This window comes from Cupressus sempervirens, chromosome 11 (genome assembly GCF_028749045.1).
Source record: "Cupressus sempervirens isolate cs-2001-9-10 chromosome 11, ASM2874904v1, whole genome shotgun sequence".
Classification (NCBI taxonomy): domain Eukaryota; kingdom Viridiplantae; phylum Streptophyta; class Pinopsida; order Cupressales; family Cupressaceae; genus Cupressus; species Cupressus sempervirens.
Genome location: NC_143128.1, coordinates 368,080,111 through 368,106,463, shown reverse-complemented (window position 1 = coordinate 368,106,463; position 26,353 = coordinate 368,080,111). Strand labels below are relative to the sequence as shown.

The 26,353-nt window shown below is 33.0% G+C and overlaps 1 pseudogene; it reads left to right on the top strand.

Annotated features, from left to right (window-relative positions):
- Positions 1-2,312: 2,312 nt before the first annotated feature.
- On the top strand, positions 2,313-9,944 carry LOC149529599 (10-deacetylbaccatin III 10-O-acetyltransferase pseudogene; annotated as a pseudogene).
- The last annotated feature ends 16,409 nt before the right edge of the window (positions 9,945-26,353 follow it).

Sequence of the window (26,353 nt, the reverse complement as noted above, 5' to 3'; positions counted from 1 at the left end):
GTTCTTTTCCATGTTCACTTCTAGTCACTGCAAACAAACAAACAATATATCACAAAACAACTTACTAGATTCTCTCTAGCAACCCTCAAAGTCTGCTTTGATTCACTTTGAAGACCAGCCCTAAATGAAACCGAGCTCTCCAAAAACCATGCAAAAATGAAGAGAAAACCTAAAATGAAACTGGGCTCTCCAAAAACCATGCGAAAATGCTCCAAAAAATTGAAATGAAATCGGGCGTGGGAAAGATGTAAAAGGACAAATGTTTTTTTTCCTTTGCGCATGTATAAGCCCTATGTTGGTAGAGATTTTGACCAACATAGGTCTTATATGTAAAAAAAAAGAAATTTTTGCCTTTACATTTTGACCACCCTAAATTTATTTACTTGATGGTCAAAAATTTTGGTAGAAAAATGATGTTAAATGTAATAGTGTGCATGTAGGATTTTGAGAAGCACAAAGCTAGGATACTCAACTACTAGACCATCTCCACTATATAATGATGAGATTATTGACATGCCATTCTTGAGATCTTCGACAAAAAATGGACCAAGATGAATTCTACTACTATATTCTTTGAGATTGCTTCAAGATTCTTGACCACATATCTAGATATCATGTTGTCTCCATGTTCAAGAGTTGGCCTTATTTGTACTCATAAAAATATTGGTCCTCCTATCTTGGATTAGGCTTTGCAACAATACATGATTAAGTTTGTAGAATGATTATTATGTTTTATATTTTATGACATTGACGAATATGGCACTCTTGAAGAGTTTTTGTCATCGAAAAATTTTCGTTAAATATGTGAACACCATTAGGAGGCTATGAAGAAAATTAGTGAAATCATAGAAGTAATGGTGGTTCCTTCCATGGTTGTACCTTTGGATCATTTTAAAGATACCAATAGGCTTACTTCTTTTCTTAAGATTGTTTATGTTGCACCCCTCCTCATCTGAACTATTGTTAGATCACTCCTCGAGGTCAGCTCAAGTTTGTGGTGGATGGAATGTGATCTTCTAGTGTCAAAATGTGGAGTTCTAATTATTAGTCTTCCTCAGTTTCTTTTCCTATTTTCCTCTTTCCTTTTCTTCCTATCTACTTCTTGTGCCTTAGTGTTTCTTTAGTAAAATGCAAGTTCTATTGTACTTATTCTAAGTATTAGATACTATGATATTAGACTTAAGGATACTTGTTTTTTTGGATCTACAAACTCAAAATGTTAAATACTTGATTTTAGGTTATTGGGTGGTAGGGTGACTTATTTTGAGCTTGTCATCTTGATTCTTTGAACAATATATTTCTTTATAAAAGTTAAGACATTTTTTTTTTAAGATTTCAAATATAAAATAAAGATTAAAACAATTTCCCCTTATTATAAAGATTCATTTTCCCCCTTTTCTTTTATTATGCTTACAGATAAGACTACAAACACCTGATAACATCATACTTATGTTTCATTCAATCATGCTATTTTTGAATTCTATTCTTTCATTTTGTTCATTTAGGTCCACTAGAATATTATAGATTTTGCCGAAGCAGTTCTAAACAATACAACCATTGGATATATTCATAAAACCATTGAATTTCTTTTGCCTTTCTATTGCAATGTAGTGATGACTATACTCTTTACTTTCTGAATACCATGAAATATAAATATATTGTTTCATTTATCACCCTTCTATCATTGTGCAACTTTTCTGAATGATAAATAGTTCATGACTTTATTACCCATCTTATCTTATCTAGCCAACAATTCAATTATTGGATGAAGTGTGAACAAAAAAATATATCATATCTTTTGGGCTTTTTTTTCCCTCCTAATTTTTAAGAGTTCACACTATTGACTTTCAATTTTTTAAGCAGCCAATATAGCCATATTTTTATGCAGTATATCGATCCCTCTGGAGTTTAAGTGTGACAATCAATTATGAATGTCAAAATTTGCATTTTGTTGTATTTCCAGGGGTTTACCAACCCATTTGCACCAAGTTTTACAAAACAGCTCTTTTTCAAAATAGATTTCTTTGTCCACAGAAAATGCAAGAATTGGTTGTTGAGGATCATGAGTTATTTATTTTAACAATATAAAAAGATTCCATTTTAGTGAAGGGATTAAAAATGCAAAATTTGGAGTGGTTCGATAGTATGATATTTATAGTCACAATATAATTACAAAACCCACTAAAAATATGCAACATAATTTGTTTTAGGTAGCAACAGTTATAAAGGGAATAATTTGGCTACACATTGTCTTAATCTCAAAATTTGAGTATCACTTTCTATCTCACAATTTGAGTATCAAAAGAATAAGAATGGAGAAAGTTGGGGCAAGAGAGTGGAAGGTGAAGAGCTCTAAACTAGTCATGGTGGCCCCTTCTCTACCTACACCCAAAACTATTCTCCCCCTCTCCTCTATTGATAACTTAGCCATGTTAAGAAGACATATCTTTACTTCCTTATTAGTTTACAATGCTCATGACAGTATTCCTGTTGATCCTGCAAAAATAATTAGAGAGGCTCTCTCCAAAGTGTTGGTGTCTTGTTCAATAAAGTAATTATTTTGGCACTTTTCCTAGTTTTCTTTTTTCTCTACCATTCTTGTAGTTTGTTCAATGACCTAATCATATCATTTATGGGTATGATTTTTTGTATACTTCAATTTTTTTAAAGTATTTTGAGCCTAGTTGACATCTTTTGCTCTATTTTGAATTATTGTTTTATTTTTCCATTTTTGTTTAGTTTAATTGTTAAATTATTCACAGATTGAACATAAGTTTAACTACACATTATTATATTTGAAAGTATCAGCTACCATCATATCAAAACCAAAAATTGTTACATTAAGATCCTAGGTGCAAAAAGAAAACATCGGCACTCTAATGCCTTGTTTGAATTCTTGGGCTCTCTCTATTTGAGTCATAGATAGAATATTTTCATTGATGTTACTAAATTAAGCACATTTCTTCATATTTTTTTATGGAAGAGAATTCCATAGCCTAGAAATGGCTTCATACAAAGGTTTTTTTTGAGTGAAATGGGTATGCAAATGACATATCTTTCACAGGCTTCTTTTGGAGGCCCCTGAGAACATCGACCACATAGATATAAAAGCCTCTTTATTACCATTTAAGTCCATTCACAATAACCTGATGTTTTTTCTTGTTCTTGAGCTAATATTTATTTTTTATCCACTTACTTTGAATCACACCATATTTGACATAATAGCTCATCACTAGAAAGAGTTCCTTTAGTTGGTCATCCATAGATCATTGGTTACATTTGCATTCATAGTTATGTATAGCTATGCCATTATTCTTCTCTCAAATTCTTCATTTCTAATTTTCTTATTCAAGATAGTAAAGTTTTTTGTCTAGAAAATATTGTGTTTCGAGTCATTGTCAATCTATGCACAGGAATTTGTATTTAGTCCCATCGATCAAAGAAAACAAAATTGTCTATCTGATTTCTGCCATCAAAATGTCATTTTTTAAATGGTTTTCATTAAGCCTAACAATTTTTGATAAGTTAACACATCCAAGAGTAAATTAGACCAAACAATTTTTAGTTCAAATCAAAAAATGATTCCACTTTTGATTCTAGAATTCCCTAGACAGAGCCCCAAGAAAGCCAATTGTGTTAAATTATTGATGTGACAGATTGATTGATTGGACTAAAAGTATATTGCCAATTTTGCTTCTGGATAAACATGCTTTGAGTTGTGTAATTTTGTATTTTTGCAATGGGAAAGTGACTATAATTAATTTTGTATATTCTTTGAGTCTAAATTATTTATTAGATTTCAACAATTTATTTTGTTGTTTTTAATGTAATTTAACTATTTTTTTAAAAAAATCATTTTCTATATCAATAAAATTTCTTTTAGAATTCATTAAGCATCAAAGTGTTGAAAAGTGGTCATTTCAAAGTGTCATTCAATATTTAAGATGTCTTAATAATTATGGACTCCGAATTATCTATACTAATAGACAAATGTATCAGTAGTTGTGCACAAAGGTCCTGTAGGGGGGGTGGGGGGTTGTTCAAGATACAAAGTATGTTGGGCTACTAGTGATTGCAATTCAACTGATATACTTGCTACATTTGATGATGCAATTCATGATGGTGTGGATGTGATCTCTATGTTTCTTGGATCACCACCACCTTCACTAGATGCCTATTTTGATGATGCAATTGCTATTGGGTCATTTCATGCTCTGGAAAAAGGAATTGTTGTAGTTTGTTCAGCTGGAAACTCTAGACCTTACTCAAATACATTTACAAATACAGCTCCCTAGTTAATTACAGTAGCAGCAAGCACAATTGATAGAAGTTTCCCCGCTGCATTGACTCTTGGAAACAATCAAACCTTCAAGGTTAAACACCCATTCATCTCTATTTAGCAAATTGTGTAACATGTTTAATATAGTTGGATCATTCATACTTAGTATCAATAATAAGAGATTTCCACAATCTAGATTGTATAGAGAAAGCTATCTCCAGATTAAATTGTGTACACAATTTTTGTACCCCACTTTGTGATTCATAATATCCTGATGATGAATCATGAAATCTGATCTGAAAGATTGATACAAAAAACTTTTGCATAATTTAATTTCAAACCAATTTTCTTTCTCTACTATATTATTTTCCCTTGGTTGGGAGGCTAAGAGGAAAAGAAAATGGGGATTTTGAAGTGGATTGCATAGGTGAGGGCACTATGTTTGTGGAAGCAATGGCAGATAACACTCTTTCAGCCTTGGGAGATTTGGATGATGACAACCCATCATTTCAACAGCTGCTTTATTCACTTCCACCTATTACTACTCCTATCGAGAACTTTCATCTTCTGGTTGTTCAAGTAATTCTTTGCTTTGCTTTTTTATTTATAGAAAAGTGAAGGATTAAGGTTATCTCCTTTAGAAAGTGTTTTATCTTTGGGGTTGGGGTCAGTGTCATGCCCAAAACTAGAAGGCAAAAACACACACACAATTTTTTTGAATTAATAATTAAACATGCCCTAGGTTTGAAATGATTGATAATAGTTTTAGTATAGGTTCTTTACTTTACGTCTTAAGGTTATAAACATGAGGGCGATTATATTGTTAAGATTTTGAAACTTTTGTTTACTAGATTGATATCAATCTTAAGTTATGCCATTTAAGAATTAAACATATCAAAAGATATTAAAAAATGTAAGTTACACTTAACTTTGACTAAAAGATAAAGGAAACAATCCAACATTTTCTATTGGTTTTAACATTTACATTAATCTGCAATGATATGCAATCAAATTTACTTACATAACAATGTACATGAATTCAGATTGAAAATTTCTTGCAATAACAAATCAATCAAAAACTACCTTAAAATTTATTTAAATAGACAATTAATCGATAATTTAATCTACTTAATGGTCAAACAATTGGAGTACATTTAAATTAAAACTAGCTAATTAGTATTTAAACATAACTAAGTAACAAAAGAAATATTAACAATTACAAACAACGTCCTTAAACAAACATAAGATAACCTTAAACTTTATTAATTCAACTAATTATTCTTTAACAATTTAAAATTTCATTTTAAACTAACTAGATATATATATATATATATATATATAAATTAATAATGTTAATAAAGAAACTAAGATCAAATAATTAAATAACTAACTAATCTAAGACTAAACTTAAAGTTTAAAACTAACCTAACACTATCTCCTAATCTAACTACAACTAAACTAAACTCTTAACACTCTAACATATTTAATAACATTTAAATAAAACACAACTTAACATAATTAATAAACTAACTAAACATACTAATTACAAACTAAAAGAAAACTTAAATGTGAAATTACCCACAACTAGCCCCCTATTCTAAGCCTTTCCCCCCTACCCCTACCCTAAGCTGACACTTGGTCCTTAGGCAAGGACTGGCATGTTGCCCAAGCACTGACTGGGCGCTCCATGGGCCAGCGTGCCTGCAACAAGGGTACAGGCGAATCCCTTAAGGCAGTGACCTAGGGAGAACGCACAGCCCAAAAAGAAATAAATTTGCAACAAGATTTGGACGCTGCCATCCCATCCAAACATGAGGCTAGCGCTAGGTAAAAAAAAAAGAAACAAGAGGGATGGGACATGGGGCAGGGTGACGTCACCCCCCCCCCATGTCGATTTGACATAAGCTAAAGCAAAAAAACAATTAAAAACAACAACCCAAAAGTTGACGCCCAAGGAGACTTGGGTAAGGATTTAATGCAAAAAGTTTATTAGGTAGATGATAGAAATTTAGGATATTTAGGTTATTAAGGTTTAATAATTTATGCATTTTATTAGATATCATTTATATATATACATAGTTTTATTTCTAATTTTAAACACTAATAGATTCTTAGAATATTCTCTGTTGCAAACCAAGGATTATCACATTCTCTCATACAAACTCCAGCATCCTGTAGGTGGATTATTTGATAATTTGTCTACTCTCTCTCTCTCTCTCTCTCTCTCTCTCTCTCTCTCTCTCTCTTGAAACTCAATGTATATTTTTTCTTTTGCAATTATATTACCACAATAGGTGTTTGCATTCTCTTATAAATTTCTAGTTTATCATCTCCATGAACCTCAAATGGCCATACATTTCAATGAAACCACATTACATGAAATAACCATCTACGTATTCATTTAACTATCTAATAAAACTGATGGATCAACATAATGAATAAACTAGTCTTAAGGCAATTGAGAAAATAAGAGATCAAAATGATAATGCTCCATTCCTTTTGAAAGGAGTATCAAAATACACAAAGTTATTTCTCTATCATGTTTCAATTTTAGCTTGGATCTCTTGACATAATTCTTCCTACATGTTCTTGCAAATTTATTTTCAACACAATCAACCATGAACTAAATCATTTCAAACTTGATAAAGACACCATACATTTACATGGATTAGCAACATCTCTCTCTACCGTCCATATGAATAGAGGCATCACCATACATCACAAATTGAATCATGTATAATTGAACATCATTGTTGCATCTTATCTTTTGATACACATTCATATGACAACATAGGATACGAAAATTTTAAGAGAAGTAAATTTACTCAATCACTTATTTTATTATCAACCTGATTCAAGGCTCAGCCGGGAAAGAATCAGGAAGAAAATCCGGCTTCGTTGCCATATATAATAAGGTTTTAAAAAAAAAAATACAATTTACAATAGGATCTCAATCCCAAATTTCAATAATTTTATCAAATTTTCTTCATGATCAAATCAAGGAGTTTGTAATGTCTTCTGAATCTCATTTCAAGAACCATGGAGGAGACCAATAACTGATCAGGTGACAACCAAGTAGAATCAAAAGAACATCAAGCATGCATAATCATACATGGTTTACACAAGAAGATTCACAGTGAATCAAGACTAGGGAGAGGTGGATTCTTCCAACTGGAGAAGTCAAGCACAACACCAAATTCAGATGCCCAATCGGGGCCAATAACCAAGAACTTCCGTTCTTCCATTTAACTTGCCATACTCATACCAAGTTTGTGCTGATGGGTAGGGTCCCATAACACCCTACCCTTTATCCCTCTTCTCATCCTGAGAAGAGACTCTACACAGGTTGGAGTCCAACTAAACAGACCTCTCCCAAAATTGGTCACTTCTGCCCTCTCCTAGGGTGAGTAATACTGAAACACCCATGCAAGGAAAACTCAAAATTTCAAACATAAACAAGAAAGGAAACAACCAAAAAGACATGGTTTACAAATCCTCCCCACATACCCACAACCATACAACAGTAAAACAACAACAACGTAACAAGAACATGAAACAAAACATAAAAATTGAAATAAGGGAGATGGGAGTCTCCTACCTTCACAAGAGGTAATGGAAATGAACCAGTTTGAGTAGAGTATCCCTCCTTCCTTCAAGCTTCAAGAAAATCTTCTCTAAATGTAGAGATTTGGTAACCCCCACCACTAGACCAAGGAAGGCCTCTAAATAAGCCTCCAACTCAACCACCCAAAAGGAGCAATAACTATCTCCACCCACTTAGCCACTCTAGAAACTCCTAACACAACCTACACCATGGTTAAACCTTAAAAGGAGGTGGGGTAAGACAACTCATGAAAACCACTTGCAATTTTCGCACAAAGGCAAAAAGGGACTTTTTGAGTGCCCTCAAAAGTCAAAGCTAGGGGTTTAGGGGTTGGAAAAGACCCCTAACCCATACCCATACCCTTTGGTTAGAAAAAAAAACATGTTAAAAGCCTTAAGGAAGAGGTTAGAGTCAAAATAAAATCTAGGAATAAAATAGGTCCATCTAACAATTCTAACTAGCAAAAACAAGCACAAAAACATTTTACGAGTGTCAAGCAACACTGAAAGAACATAATTATGAACAATAGGGTTTCCAAATTTTAGCACATGGAGATCAGTTTTGTTCCTCTGTAGGGTTTCTCGGCTAAATATCTGCACACTCATTGCACACATCAGTAGTCCCATAAAATCACATGTATATAAACGCATATGTATCAGAGATTTTCATAAATTAAAACATACATCAAATAAGAGTTTCTTCATCCTACATAATTCTTAACCATTGAAATATCTTAAATCAAATCTCAATTTTACTAATTTCGTCAACATACATATACATGATCATTAAATGACAATCATCAAATATATCTGGAAATAACATCACACAACATGAAATAATAAAATATGTTCTAAGCATCAGATAATGTCTCGACATCTCGAGTCGCGGATAACAAAAATAAGAGTAATGTATCACTATGCTACGATGGGTCGGGGCGAGGCCTCACAGTCAAGGAGAAGGAATAGCTTAAACATCACACACTAAGCTTAATTCCTAGACCAAAGTGTTAAATAGTCAAAGTTGACTTTTTTATTTGAAGCTTAATTCTTCCCTTTTTTTATTCCAAGCTTAATTCTTCCCTAAGGAGAAGGGGGTTGGGGAGAAGGGTTATGCTTTTTCTTTCAAAAATGAGTTGGAAAGGTCATAGATGGAAGAGGAGTTTGAACAAAATGATAACACCACCAAGGTAAGGCAATCTTATTATTCATAGTTTTAGTATATTGAAACATTTGTCAATGAAAAGTGTTCTAATGGGAGTTTGAACAAAATGATAACAATGTTACAATAAGTCAATTCTATTACTTACAATTTTCATATATCAAAACATATGTTAACGATTGGTGAAGTTGAATGGTTCTTAACAAACCCACCAATAATATTCTAATATTGCTGAGTGCAAGACTCTAAGATCGATGCCACTAACAAATTTGGTGGAATGGATACTCCTAAATCCCTCTTACTATCCTATATTGAGTTGTATTACTCTCTTACATTGGGTTTTATTATCCTGAATTTTCTTTTCCAATTTCTATATTCAAGCAACTTTTTGGATCTCCTAGTTTCTAGTATTTTTTTAGATATCATTTTCATTACATTTGATGGATTTGTAACTTATTTATTTCAATTTATACGAATGATTTAATATATGATTTTTTAACAAGATTTGTGCATTATTTTGTTGTTATTTCTTGTATTTACTTCATATAGGTAACTCGTTTTGCATGCAGTGGTTTTGTTGTGGGAGTGAGTTTCCACCATAGTATATGTGACGTATGAGGAGCGGGTCAATTTCTTAAAGGCCGTGTAGAAATGGCAAGGGGAGAGGTTAAGCCCTCTTTAGAACCAGTATGGAATAGAGAGCTATTAAAGCCAAAAGATCCTATAAACCTCCAATTTTATCACTTTGAAACCATTATGGAGAGTGTACATAGTCCACACCAACCTCTATTGAAAGAAGATTTGGTTCAAGCTTCTCTATTTATCAAAAATGATGTAATTAAATGTATCAAAAAATACTTTATGGAAGAAATTGAAGGGTTTAAGAAAGGTTTAGAGAAATGAAGATCACGGCTTAGATGTGAAACAAAGATCAATAGAAGAGAATAGGTTTAGCACCATATAAAGTATGAAACCTCTGTGAGGCAAACAGGTTACTGATAAAGTATAGTAAGCCAAGTGTCATAATGGCTTGACATGAAAAAAAGCATAAAACAAATAAGAGAATCAAAGATGATATCATGCTTTCACAATAGCCCAAAAGAGATAGGGCAAAGGACTCACTTAGTATTCATTGAATGCATGTATTTCTCGATAGATTCACAGTAAATGACTCTAAGTTTCTTTCTAGGAAAATCACTACAATTTATTTATTTCCATCATAACAATTTCTAGTACACCGAATTTCATAAAACCCGATGGAATAATTGAAGTGTTTTAATTTGAGGATATCTAAACTCAATGTCTTCCTTTGGTCACTGTCTTAAAATGCAACTGCAGTCTGGTTATAGATGGAGAAAAATGGAAATGAGGGGAGAAGATCAATATATGATTAGAACACAAGAATCAGAGCAAGGATTTCATAGTTCAAAAACACATTGTTTTGAAAAAAAAACATAAAATAATTATGCAAACCAATCGCCATTTTGGATAATGATGCATCTCATCAGCATTGAGTAACATAACATGTATCGAGCACTTTAAAAACACAGAGAATGAAGGCATAAAATCTCTAAGTAAACAAGAGGACAACACTCAAGGTTTAATATTTCCAAAAGCTTACTTGTTATATTGAAAATCTATGACAGACCAATAGAAAGGTCTCTTCAATAAGACCCACATAGAACTTCATGAAAACACTCATTCATCATGGCAATGTGAAATGAAAAAGTCGAATGAATAGGCCACAAGTTTTATGAGGACCTCTGCAACTGATGCCTGCCTCTCGATGCAAGAAGCCACTAGATCGTGTGCAATGCATATAATTAAACACTGATGTGGATCTCTATCATAAAAATAAACCTATAAATCTATGTTTTCACTTAGAGCTCCCTAGTTCTTCAACTCTCGCGTGCGCATGTTGAAGTTAAATGGAGAATACAATGAAATGGGAGGCATTTTCTAAATAGAGAATACAATGAAATGGGCAGAATTTGCCCTTTTTAGATATTAAGCTCGTGTTGGTCAAAATTTTGACCAACACGGGCATAGATTAAAAAAAAGCCATAGTTTCCCTTTCCATACTGACCAATTTAATAAATGGTCAAAAATTTTGGTCAAAAAATGACCTCAAATCTACTAGTGCTAATATCATTGTCAAACATAAATCAACAAGCTTAAAATATTATGGTATTGAATCCTTCAACATTTCTTTCTAGGCTAGATTTGTCAAAAGCTTGGTTACCAATCCTTCTTCTTTGGGGTTCCACATAAGATCATATTACTCCTTTCTTGTATCTTCAAAATTATGTGATTTCTCTCTCAAATGAGATTCATCTAAAATTCCATTTATAGTTACCCCATTTCTTTCTTTTATTTTGTAAAAGTTATCTATCAAAACCATTAACTTATCTCTAAAATATTTCAAACTTCTCCAGTTGTTGGGAAATACAATATACATTGCTTTAAGTAATTTGTGTGGGGGAACTATTTCTATAATTTATGAGGGAATGTTATAGGAAATTTCCTTCATAGACTTAGTTATAGACTCAACAATCTTGTCAAAGACTTCCTTTATAACAATTAATTTTGATTGCATAGTTTTTTTCCTTTTGTCATAAAAATGAACCTTCCATAGTAATGCATTGGTATCACAATATTGTGTATATTGACACATAAATCTCTTTTTTCATCAATCTTTAAAAATTTATTAAGATTATCCAAATCTATGATTCTAATCACCCTGAAAAAATTTCATCTTTACAAAATGGAGTTGAATTTCTATAGATATTATCAAGGGCCATGCAAGTCAGTTTATGCAACCAATTATATTCTACAATATACATAAATCTTTGTTGGATCTTATTTATTATATTCATCATTTCCTCTAGCTTTGGGAGAATAGTTACTAATCTTAGGAATCTCTTAACATTACGTGACCTTTCAAGTAGCTCACCATATTTTTGTTGGCCACCCTCATCACAAGTTGACTCTATTGTGCCAAGTAATTATGGATATTTAGAAAAAAAAAATTCATTGTGTTTGTCCATCCAAAGAGATCCATTTGACATCATGTCTTTAAGAATATTTCTCATATTACTTAGCCCCTTGACAAACTATTGAAATTTTGTGAATCATTTAGGACTTTGACATAAGTGCCTATAGATCTTTCTGATTAAAACTTCAACATTGTATATTTGTAAATAGTCATGGATAATTCCAAAAGCTAGATTCATTATGTGGGACATGTAGTGAATTTCAACAACTTAAGGTGCAAGAAAATCTTTTACCTTTGTGACAAAACCATTTTTGTGGTCTTGCATTACTAAAACCCCATTTTCTCCAACACACACCAACTTTTGGGAAATCATCATGTCATCTACACCTCCTAATTTAATTAGAGAATTATTTACTAGTTCAAATATATTTTTTTTTTTTTAATTAACTTTCATTTTAGCAAAAATTAGTAGATAAAGTTGGTAGAAAATTATATATAGTATAGATATGCATGAATACACAGGAAGTATTGTCTATTGTTGTCACCAAATCTAAAGATAATGCAATAAAATTTGACTCTTTAATTTTTGCCTTGACATTTTCCATTTTAACCTCAACAAGACAATTTTCTCTTTCATGTCTAATGTTTACTAATTAGTGACTCCTTAGATAATAATGAACTTTTGGAAAGTGCAATAAAGCACTCAATGATGGGTACTCTGTCATGACACTCCCTTTTCTCAAAATATAGGAGATAACACTTAATTGAAGATGTTAACCCTTTTTTTTTTATTCCATTTATTTTCTAAGAAGAGATTCAATTGAGCCTTTCACTTTAGAAGGCTTTTTCGTACTTTCTTTTGAAATTTAAATATTTATGTACTCTTAACATGTTGACATTCCTGCTTGGTTTTCCATCTTATCATTGATTGTTTCACTCTATCTATAATTTTCTTCTCATAAACTTTATCAATATGCTTTTGTATGGTGTTAATTTTTAGTTGCAACCTCTCTTTTTTTTAATTTATCATTGTGCTATCATACATTTTCATTCTACCAGAGATTCATCTTCATTTAGATTGTGCATAGGTTTAATGAATGGATACTTTGAGGCCCATTCTATTCAAAAGTTCCTAATCAATAGATCCCAATTCTATTCTTTTTAGATTTTGCATCATTTTTTTCTTTGTATTTCCTTTTTCCCTTTCTTGGTCGTACACCATCACCATTTTTGGAATTCTTGTCCAAGTTAATTATATTGTTCTAACTACTCTAGGTATTTACCTAAATATCTTCTAGTTCATCATAATCAGAGATATCAGGTTGGCCAACTTCTTCATGGCGGTGGAAGTGGTAGTGGTAAAGAATCTCATAAATGTACTTGTGATTTTGTATCTTCCTAGTTTTGGCCACAAACTTTTCCACCACTAAAATATGATGACAAGGTTATGCGAGTGCATTTTTTTATCCTTTCTTAGCTTCCACCACATGTAGGAATCTTACCCTTGCTCATGTTTGACATCTCGAAAGAAATATAGGCTAAAAAAAAAAAAAATTTAAGAGTGACAATGGACTATTGTGTATATTTTTATCTAAAAAGGATTCATTGATCGTATGACCTACACTATAAAATATTTATGTCTTAGGTCTTCTTAGTTACTAGTTCATTAGTCGCAAGTGATAAATGACCACTAATAGTCTAACTTGTACCTACTAAATAATAATGAACTAAAATTGCAAACATATAGGGGTCTTGAGTTACCCACATTTTCCTCGATTGCACACACCACTCACCAATACTCTTGGTAGTTTGAGAAATTGAAATTTTTCTATCAATTAAAATTGAGAGAACCTACTAGTCTATGAATGTATTTATATCAATTATTTTTCATCAATTTAGTAGGAACCTTATAGAGTATATAAACATTTTGGCAAAATCTACATAATAAAAACACATCTTATGTGATTTTCAAGGCAATAATGGTTCATCCAATACATGACCATGAATAATATAGTTGTAAAATTTGCATTAGTGTGGGACACTCATCCACAAAATTGTGGGGTGAATGTTGTGTCTCTCCTAAGATACCTTTTAAAACCATGGACAAATTTAGATCATCCAAAATATTTTGTTTGGAAATTGTTAGCAAATGTGTTTTATTTTTTGTGTGATTTTTTTTTGATTGGCTATATTATGTAAAAAAGAGAACCAAGGGTATAAATCATGTGGTGATGGGCCTAAAGGTGTGACCCATTTTAAGTAAATTTGGTGCAACATGCACATCCACATATGTGGAGATAATTTTCAAAATTGGCATAGGTCAATGTGCAAAATTTCCCAATTGGAAAATATTTTCCACTAATGTAAACCCTAATTGAAGGTATAGGTGGTTGTACCTCTAAAATTTAAGGGAATGTATGAAACTTTTCCATAGAGGTTATTGAATCAAAGAGATTGACTTGAGAAAGCCCAACTGAGAAGGACACAAATCTTTGACCACACTTGAAGTGTGACACTTATTCCGAGAGCTTGATAGGGATGAAGCTGAGATTCAAGATCTGAGAAAATAAAATGAGTCCCTAAAGGATTTTCTCATCATGATAATGGGTCCTCTTGACCTAGCTAATCTAGAGATTGCATAGAAGGTTGATCTCAAACAATGAGATCCAACCTCGAGTTAGGGAGATTCTTTCTTAGATGTGTGTTTTGAATGGAATCATAGTTTTGAGGATATTGGTGTCAAATGTAAAGAGGAAATTATGTGGCTATTACATTCTATTTTTTATAATGAGTTCAGGTTGGAGAACATGGTTGAAGTAAATAATATCGTACTATACCAAACCCATGACTAATAGGCACTGAGGTCAACATTATGGAAGACAAAGAAACAAAGCTACAAGCAATTGTTGGTTATTTTTTATGGAGCCAAACATGATAATTTTGATGAATATATCTTAAATATTAGAGTTGGAAGAAAAATAATGGTGGAAATATTTTTAGAAACCTAGGATATAAGGGAGAAAGAAGTAAATAATATTGTTGAGGCTTAAAAAAAATTAGTAGAGTGAGCCTAGAAATTTTTAGTGATGACTCCAAGAGCTTCTTATGCCTAGTTGTAATGGTAGTGCAATAGTTTCACATGTCATTTTAGATAGTATCCACTAAAGATGATTTGAGAAGAACTTTTAAGGCCAAAGAAGTATTGAAAAGGTTGGATGGAAAAATGGAGAGTTTTCAAGAGATGTGTAAGGAGATATGTGCATTCGAACATAAAGTTGAGGAAGAGATAAAAGAACTTAACATGTAGGATTCTCTTGAGGTCATTGAGAATTTTGAAAGGTTCAACACTTCATATCTAAGTCATTCCAAAATAATAAGGAGTGTAACCCATGTCTCCATTTTTGTAAATTTTGACTTAGAAGAATTTTAACAGTTTTGGCCTAGTCAATTCTGCATCTCCACAGTTGCACAATTTTAAAGTCGGTACATAGGTCTACACATTTTTACTTTTTATATCCACAAGTTTGTAGGTGTTATGAAATATGTGTCAACATCTGATGGTTCTAGGCTTTGTCATGAGTTTGCATAGTTCCATTGTCAATTCTTAAAATAAAGGCTTTCTATGCATGATTTTGTATTTTTTCGGAGTTTATTTCCTGTTAACTCCATAATGTCACTGAGATGAAGGAAGAATATATTTTTAAGAGGCTTTGGAGAGCATGTTTCAAGTCTAGTTCACTAGATTTCCTCCTCTTCTCTTCTTGTTCTTATTTTAAATGTGGCATGCCATGTAAAGGTTCATGCACATTAATATAATAAAAAAAATGTGCATACCTACTTAACATCGTATTAGGGATTAGTTTTGAAAATAATTAGATAGAAATGTATCACTTTATACACTATTGGATGGGAAAAATATTACCTCTTAATATTTAAAAATTATATCTTTGAGGAGGGTTTCCTATAAATACAAGCATTGTACATTGTATTGGGGCTAGTATTTTATGCAATAAAGTATAAGCAATTTGTGCTCTCATTTTGTGTGTGGTTATTCTTTCTTGAATGTGATTTTTTATGATTTATTTTAAGAATAATAATGGAGATAGTTTTTATATTATGTTGAATTCTTGTGTCATCATTAGTATTTTTAAATTTATCTTTTAATAGTCATACAATATCTTTGTCATGACAAATCAAAGAAGGGGAAATTATTATAGTACATTCATATCAATTTGTCTCTTGTTCATGCATGTCATTTATGGCTAAATGATTTGATGAAATTTGAAATATCTTATAGTCTTAAAATTTCCATTGATAATTTCATTAGTGAAGTTATGGTTGCCCTACTCCAAATTTTTTTGGTTTCCTATCATTCCCTTTGAAGGTTTAATTTGCAAACGCATTGTCATTGTAGCTTATTTCTATTTAGGATTTTGTTTTCAGAATTTTTTTTATAATTCTCATTACCTTAACTCATTTTTGCAATTTATCTACCAAACTAGTTAAAATAGGAATTCATAATAGTTGCATGTTAAAATTACATTCATTAAAAATCAAAAAATACAAAAATGTTATTTTTCAACAATTATTTTCAAGGTTTTTTAATAATTATAGATTTCATTTATCAAAACTATCATAGACCTCCTTGTGAGCTGAAATAATAGTCTTTAATTGAGGCATCCGAGCGGTTAAAAAATAGCCTCTTGGAACCTTTGAGTTGGTATTCTATTGACTTTTCAAAAGAGAGATTTGAAAGCATTTATGTCATTGTCATCATGTAACAATGATGCTTAATAATAACCTATCTAATATTATCCAATGTGTAGAGTTACTCTAATTTATGGGAGGATATTTCTTCTCTTGTATCCATTCATAAAGTAACTTTGCATATTCTAGTCATTGAGTATTTATAATATTGTTCTCAACTATTTTTTCCTTTGTCGCAGTTCTTTCCAAAAAAATTTGGGATTGTGGTTACCAAGAGATATTAACTCCTTCCTTATTGCATTTTTTGCTCTTCTTTTTTCACTTGAACCAATTTTACATACTTCTTCTTAGTTTATTTTCTCAAACCTTTTCCTTTTATAGATATCTTGATTGCATTGCATTCCTCATCATAACACAACTTTGTTGAAATGGTATTTGTATCTTTCTTCCTACTATATATGATGTTTTAAATATACTTAAAACCTTGTGTATTATAGGATCCAATAGATGACTATGTACATAAACACACTCCTCATGTATATTTTAATTTTCTAAGAAGTTATTTATTTCATGAACTTTTTGCTTAAGAAAAATAATGTAAATATCTCAATTCTCTTGATTTATGATGACTTTTTCCTTTGTTATTCTCTTTCTTTTGCATGTTTAGATATTTTTTATTGAATGTAATACTTGAATAAATTATAATTTAACAAAGAGAGGCATGTGATAAAATTTCATCTCTATATGGTGTTCTCCAATGTCAAACCCCAACACTCTAGATGTAACATTTTGAGAAAAAACAATAGTCTGCCACACTTTGTCCATTTTAAGATTTTCAAATGATACCCCAAAAGTTGATCATACTCTCATGTCATTACAGATAACTATTCCAAATAAACTATATATCGTCAATCATTCTATTCCAAAGTGTGAGAGACACTCATTATCATCTTGTGACTCTCTTTTCCAAGATTGATGATTACCTTATCCCAACTGTAAAGGATTATATTTACCCTTGTCACTAACACTTATCTATAATGTTTTATATTAGTTGTACCATCATTGAAGTCTCTTACTAATATTAGTTCACGTAGTGTGTTGAACAAAAAGATCTTTTTTCTCTTAATGATGCATATTAGTCTTCATTATCTAAATTCCTTCTCTTGTAGAACTTGGCATTTTTAAAGTAAAGTAACACAAAACCACCTTGAAGTTTATCTTATTCATTGTTATTTTTAGCTATATGTATTTTTTGGGGGATATTCTTTTGCAAAATATACAATTCCATTTCAATTCTCATTTATAAGCACTATAACTTCATCATGTCCTTTACTAATCTCACTGCCTTAATTCTTAACTAAAAATTTATCATAGCCTCAAAAATTTTCTACCTTGCAACCATCATGTTTATTTCTTACCACAAGAATGAAAATGCACTTACCCTCTACTTTTAGCCCCACTCTAGGTCCTCTTCTCCATGGATAACCTCTATAATTCTAACTCACAATGATTAAGAAACCTTGTTAGCCTTCATTCCTATTTCTCATTCAAGAAACAATCACTAAATTGATATTTCTCATTCTTCAACCATGTCCACTTTTCTTCATTTATTTCTATTTTTGTTTCTTTCCATTTTGTCCTTTTTTCCCACAGTTGGAAAAATCTTAAGTCTTTATACTTGTAGAAATGTTTACCTCTAAGTACCCTTATATTTCTCACTATCATATTCTTATCCTCTATATTTGTTAGGCTAACTCTTGCATATCTATCTCTTCCTCCATCTATATGCTTACCTATCCCATTTTCTTATTGAATACCCCCTTATCCACTTAACTTGTCTCTAAGAAATTTCCTCATTAGAACATTTATTCTCTTTTTTTCTTCGTTTGATCCTTTAATTATTTGACAATGATATCATGAGCCTAACCACGTATGTCTTGTCCTTCCTTAATCTATATTTTGATTTATTCTTCAATGTTTCCCTTTTATTGTTACTTTATCTATTGTAAATTTGAGACTAATATTTGGCCTCCTCTATCTATTCCTCTATTTAAAACTCTTTAGATTATTATATGTTAACTAGGTCTAGTTGAATTTCTTTTAAATTTCTTGTGTCCTATACTTTTAGTAATTCTTACCCCTTACTCTCATTTGATCTGCATTTTTCTAGTTCCTCTTTCATGGCTTTTAGTTCTTTTTTTTATGTTTCCATTTTGATCTATATGTTCAAGGTTTCTTGTCTATTTCATGAGAGCCTCCCTCAATGTTTTAATTTCTCCTATGTTTGATAGCATTACAAGGATTATAGAGGCAATATCAAATCTAATGTGACATCAACCATTTTCACCCAAATATTCATCTTCTAATACCATTCACAATGCATGCAAAATCATAGCCACTTGATTCTAAAAATATATTTTGATGAAGGACCACTCTTATACCACTTGATGAAGGGCTAAATACTCTTACTAAATCATAACTAAAAACATAACAATATGGAGACAAAGAGAAGACAAAATTCTTTATAAAGCATCCATTAATATTTGAAATTCCTTACAAATTTCTAAAGATGAAAAATCCCTTTTTCTTACAATATGAGATCTTACAATGCGAGAGCTTTCAAATTAAGAGCTTGCACACCAAGAGCTTCCAAAAAAAGTTTACAACCAAAGAGATTGAACCCAAATAACTTCACCTAGAAGAGATTTCACCACAAGAGCTTCCATCCAAAGATCTTACACTTAAAGAGCTTCACCAAGAAGAGCCTTCTATAGAATGGTTACCAAATAGGACAATAAAGCATGTATCAACAAAGCATTTAATACCAATAGCACACATACCAAAGTTGTTGAGGGAAACCATTTTTTTTTTCCAAAGCTACTAGTACATCATTTATGTTCCAATGTTCTTAAATAGAAGATAGTTGGTTAGAAAGACCAAGTGACACATCCCCTTACTACCCAACTACCCAACCCTGATACTAATTATCTTTAATTACATAAAAGTATTAAAGTATTATATTCCCTACATTTATCCCCCCAAAAAAGAAGGAATCTTCTAGATGACTGTCTAGCAAGAAATCCAAAAGAAAACTATACTTCAAGAAGTAGGGTACAAGGTTGTCCCTAAACTATATTCATGTTTGTGAATGTGTCATATATTGAGCTTTGTAGCCATCTTCTTCACTCAAAAGAAGTAATCCTCTTGAGTTTCCATTCAATCTTCTATCTTCGCCTTTAAGAGAGTTGGTGAAGGGGGGGTGTTATTTCAAATTTTACTAACAATTTATCTAAATCTGCCAATAGTGTGCCCTCATCTTGTGCTAGTTTCACTCTTGTACTCATTCCCTCCATGGGCTTCCCACATTGCTCTTTCTTCTTTCTTATAGATTTAACTATCAGGGCAATTGGCTAAGCCACCTCTATGCCTTCTGGTGTCTCTAGTCTAATGTTATATGTATCCTTCTTATGGCATCAGATATCTATTATCTTAATGTAAGGCAATTGATCCAAAGCAACAAATTTTGTCAGAATGGAAAAAAAAATTGTGCCCCATTGAGGGAGTAGTTGTCCACTTGGCTCTTTTTTACCTGCTTCTTGTATCCCCTCCTCTTGGTCTATTAGTGGTACCTTCTCTATATGAACTCTATCTACAACATCCATAATACCCTTTATACCAACATCCTTTCTGTAAGGATATTCTATATTAGTATCCTCTATACTAGCATCCTTTATACCAACATCCTCTATACCAACATCATTTGTACCAGCATTCTCTATACCAACATCCTTTGTACCAATATTATCAATACCAGGATCCTTCATACCAACATCCTTCATACTAGCATCCTCCATACTAGCATCCTTTGTGCCAAAATCCTTCATACCTGCATCTTCCATACTAACATCCTTTTTACCAACATCCTTCACACCAAAATCCTCTATACTAACATCATCCTCTATGTCTTTTAGGTTGACTTATCAGAACGATTGAATTTGAGTATTTCTATCTAAAAAAAAATTTTATTCAAACATTTAATCTAGATAAATTCATTCTAGCTAAGTTATATATGGTCTCACACTTTTCCAATTGGAAATGTTTATTAAATGCATGTTTTATACTAGTTTGTATCTAATCACTAAAGAAATAAAATTATTTCAGAAAAGTGGCATTTCAATATCTCTTACTATTTTTTATGATATTTTTTCAATAATAGATATAGACCATTTTATAGAGCTTATCAAGAATATTCTCATATAGAGTTTATAGTGCTTTAATTAGATATAGTATATTGTAATTAAAAAATTCTACAAGCACGTATATTAACACTTGAAAAGATGTTGATTTTGTGAAAGAAAAAAACATTAAATCATATTAAAAAAATTAAAATTATATGACATTCTAGAGGAGAGACTCATCTTCTAGAATGTATAATTTTTCTCATAGTTAGATTAGATTTGTTTTGAAAAATGTGGTGGGAGATGAAAACTATCAATTTCAGGTGAGTTGAAATTTGAATCATTAGAAAAGAGAAATATAGGTCTAAAGCCAATTTTTATTTTTTATTGTTCTATATATATGTTATCTATAACATAGTTTGAGATATTGGATTTAAATGAATCTTTCTATTAGCAAGCTCCAATATGGGTAAGACTCCCTGAGCTGCCCTTGGAATTCTAGAGTGAGGATGTTTTTATGGGTGTGGCCAGTTCTTTTGGAGAGCTTCTCTCCATAGACCCAACTACTACTTCTAAGAGTAGGCTGACCTATGCAAGGATCTATATAGGTGTAAGGGAAGGGGATGAAATGCCTGAAGTGGTGTGCTTTCAGTCAAAACTTGGCACACATATTCAGCAGTTGGATTATGAGAGTGTCCCTTTTGGATGTTTTCATTGTTTTAAGACAGGCCATAAGGCTTTTCAATGCCTGAAAGAAAAGTCAATTCAGAAGAAGAAGAATCCCTCTGCTACTTCTCTCTTCAAGGTCAAGAAAGTATGGAAAATTAAAACCACCAACTAGGGCTAGAAGGGTCCTCTTTCGATGAATCAAAAGGTAGTAGAAGCTTCAAAGAAAGTAAATCAATTGTAAACCTCTGGTTCCACTCTGCCTCTAGGCAAGGATGGAAATACTGTTCCTCAGGTTGAGTTGTTGGAGACAGCCTCGAACTCCTCTGTAGTCATTAGGGAGTAGAAAATGATTAATGTCCAACCCCAACTGACTGAGAGTGCTCTAGCAGAGGGAAGGTTGGATCCTCAAGTGATTTCAGGAGATGAGGAAGGCAAGGAAGCCCCATAGCAAGCTATCCAGGAGGCTGTGATGTTAAGCTCGCCACTTTCTGTGGGTAGGCTTGACCTAGCTACCATTGAGGTGGAGAAGGATAGAGTTAATAGGAATATTATCATCTATCAAGACCCAGAGGAAAATCTTGTTTCCTCTATAGCTAGAGGGACTAGCGTAGGAAAGTTGGATGTTTTGGTGAAGGAACTACACTAGTGGGAGGATCTTCCAACCAACCCAAAGATTTCTCTTAAGGCTTCTAAGTCATTGAATTTTGGCATGGAGAGTGAAGTTCTTCTTTCCCCTAAGCCCAGGAAGAAACATGTGAGAGAACCTTCTTTGGCCTCTCTGGTGGAGACTAGAAGCAACTGCAAATTAGAAGTGGGCTCAGTGGCCAAAAGAGGCAAAAAATCAGACAAGGAAGCCAGAGAGGAGGAGACCAGAAGAAACTTGGCGAATGGGCGCCAGAGAACTCTTCATGAGTGTTCCAAGAATTAATCATGAAGATCATATCATGGAATATTAGGGGCCTTAATCGAGCCCATAATCAAGAAATTATTAGGAACCTGATCAAAGATTAGAGACCAGATATTTTGATGATCCAGGGAACTAAGATGAAAAAGGACTTTTTGGGGAAGATTAAGTCTAGCAACTTGATGAGTAGGGAGGCTTAAGACTCTGATGGTGCCTCTGGGGGACAGTTGACCCTTTTTAACACCAAAAATTTTAGAATGGAATCTGCTTACAATGAAGGTAATATTATTTTGTGTAAAGTTTTTCATACCCCTTCCAATGATAGCTGGTTCTTGCTAAATTTATATGCTCCCAACAATAAGAGAGAAAGAAATAATTACTGGACTAGAACTTGAATTTTGGTGTAGAGTAGCAATTTAAAGAAAGGAATTATTATGGGTGACTTTAATACCCCTCTATTGGATGAGGAGAAGAAGGGAGGTCTGCCTTCGGACTGGGAAAGTAAAAATGACCTTTCAAACTTTATTAATGGTCTAGCTTTTCTAGATATGGACCTCATGGGAGGTGCCTTTACTTGGTCAAATAAATACATTGGTTAGGAATGTATTCAGGTCAGATTGGACAGAGCTCTTATCGCTCTCGACTAGCTACAGTCTTCCTCTTGCAAATTAGCTCTTTTGCCCAAAGTGGGTTCTGACCACTCCCCTATTTCCCTTTTGGTTGTTCCTTTAGGCCCCAAAAGGCCTCCCCCTTTTCATTTTGAAAAAATGTGGACCTCCTACCCTGATCTTTTAGACAAGATTAAGCTCTAGTGGAGTATTGATGTGGAAGGCACAGCTATGTATATGGTAGCCAAAAAACTAAACAATGTTAAAAGGATGGTTAAAGCTTGGAACAAGTCTAATTTTGGCCACATATTTTTTGAGAAGGAATTCCTATCTAACAATCTTTCTTCTATCCAAGCCTCAATTCAGGAGGATGGGTATGACAAGTTAAACAGGGAGGCTGAGCTATCTATTATTTTAGATTTACACAATATTATCAGTAAAGAGGAGAAGTTCTAGAGAAAAAGATCAAGGGTTAACTAGCTCAAAGAGGGAGACCAGAATACGAAGTTTTTTCATCTTACTACTCTAAAACATTATGCTAATAATAGAATCACAAGTTTAAAGAAAGTTCAAGGAATGCTGACCAAGGATGACGAAATCTCAACTGAGGTTGTTTCTTTCTTCTCCTCCCTATTGTCTTGGGATCCTATGCTATCCAAAGTGGATCAGGATGACATTTTTTCCTACATCCCTCAGATCATCCTTCATCACCATAATAAACTACTTTGAGCCATTCCCTCTGATTTTAAAGTTAAAGAAGCTCTCTTCTCTCTGTTGGCAGATAAATCTCCTAGCCTTGATGGTTTCGCTTCTTTCTTTTCCAATTGTTTTGGCATGTTTTGATGAAGGATGTGGTGAAGGCTATTCAAGAATTCTTTGGGGCTAGAAGCATTCTCAAGGATATTAACTCTATTTTTTTAGTTCTCATTCCTAAAGTTCCTGGAGCCAATTCCTTGGACAAGTTTAGACCAACTAGTCTTTGCAATTCTTTTTACAAGATCATTTTGAAAGTTCTTACTTCCAAGTTGCTCAAACTCCACCCTTTGATTATTTCTCAATAGAAAACTAGTTTTGTCCCTAGCAGACAAATTTTAGACTTCATAATGATGGTGCATGAAGTGATTCACTCTATGGCAGCTAGAAAAAGGGAAGGGATGTTACTTAAACTTGACCTCTCAATAGCCTATGATAGGGTTGACTAGTCTTTCCTAGATATGGTGCTTAATGCTTTTGAGTTTGATGAAAAAACTTGTAAGCTAATCTCTCAGCTGGTTACTACTTCCTCACTTGTTGTTTTAGTCAATGGATCCCCCTCCAATTTTTTCAAACCTTCTCATGGTCTTCGTCAGGGGGATCCTCTCTTGCCTATTCTATTCATAATCTTGGTGGAATGCATAGGTAGACTTATAGAGAAGAATAAGAAGGAAGGGAGATTCAAAGGTTTTAAACCTTCTTCTAAAAGTGCCCCTTTTATGCATCAGCAATTTGTTGATGATACTATAATGGGAGGGGAGGCTTTTGTTAAGGAGGCAAAGGCTATGAAGGACATCTTGGATATCTACTCTAGAGGGTCGAGACAGTCCATCAACTGGGAAAAGAGTTATGTTTTCTTTATCAACACTCCTGAGGATAGATAGAAGAAAATCTCCAAAATTTTGGGATGTAGTGTGGGGAAGCTTCCCTCTACCTATCTTGGGCTTCCTTTTGGCATGAATCCTCTTGATTCTTTTTGGAATGACATTATGGATAGATTCAGTAAGAAGCTAGTTGGTTGGAAAGGGGCCTCTCTTAGCCAAACTAGAAAATGCGAACTAGTTAAATCCACCCTTCAGAACTTGCATGTTTATGCTTTGAGCCTTTTTGTGATCCTTGAGAAATATTTTGACAGGATGGAAAAAATTAAAAGAGACTTCTTATGGACAAGGGCTGAAAAGAATAAAAGGTATCCTCTCGTTGCTTGGGAAAAAGTCTACCTCCCTAAGAAATATGGAGGTCTAGGCATCAGGAAGCTTACTCACCTCAACAAGGCTCTTTTGGCTAAGCAAATATGGTGTATCTTCAGTAGCGTAGGGGAATGGAGAGACATTATAGAAAATAAGTATATAAGAGACCCTCTAAATAGTTTACCCTCTTCAGCGAAGATATCCCAAGAGGTTCCGCTATTTGTAATGGTTTTTTAAAAGCCAGGGACCTGGAAAATTCTAGAGTCTCTTGGAAATTGGGAAATGGGGAGGATATCCAGTTCTAGTCTAATAGCTAGCTTATTTAAGGCCCTCTTATGAACAACCCTAGCTATGAGGTCTAGGTGAATGACTGCATCAACCATTTTGGGTAGAAAGTTAGTAACTATAGGAACGACCAGGGATAGATAGACCTATTCATCATCTCTAAAGATCTTAATCCTATCATGATAATGCTAAACTCTATGGCCCTAAATAATAATAGGGATGAATTGGTTGGGGAGATAATGCCAATGGGCTATATATTGTTGCATCTGGGTATTCAGCCCTTTGGAGATTAAATGAGATTCCTCCTTGGTCGAGGGCTTGGCTTCCTGGACTCATTCCAAAAATTAATATGTTCTATTGGCTGGCTCTACAAGACAAAATCCTCACCAAGATAACCTCATTAAAAGAGGTCATATTATGCCCAATAGATTTATGTTATGTAAAGATCAGACGGAGACTAGTAATCATTTGTTCATTCATTTCTCTTTCTCTAGGGAGGTTTGGCTTTTCCTAACCCAGGACTTGGGCTTCAGTTGGTGTGTGCCTTTTAACCTTCTAGATTTCTTCTATTAATGGAAATGCATGTTCAATAGGTCTGATTTGCAAGAATTAAGTTCCTGGATCCTGCCTCATTTCTGTTGGAGCATCTGGAATGAGAGAAATAACAGAATCTTTAGAGATAAAGAGGAGCAGGCTATAGTGATAGGAAAGAAAATATTTGGAAACATTAAGGAATATTATCCAATAAGGAAAGGGGGGGATATAGAATTAGGTTGCAGAAAAAAGGAGAAGGAAAAAGATAGAAAGACGAAAAGATAGGAAGCCAAATGGCTTCTCCCCCTGAAAGGATGGCATAAAGCCAACTTCAACGAAGCATCCAAGGGAAATCCTAGCTCCTCGGGAAGTGGAGGCATAATAAAGAATGAAAATGGTGATGGTATTGCGGCTTTTCCCCTACAGCTGGGATTTCAAACCAACCACTTTGCGGAAGCAAATGTTGTGTGTAATGTTGTCAAACTGGCA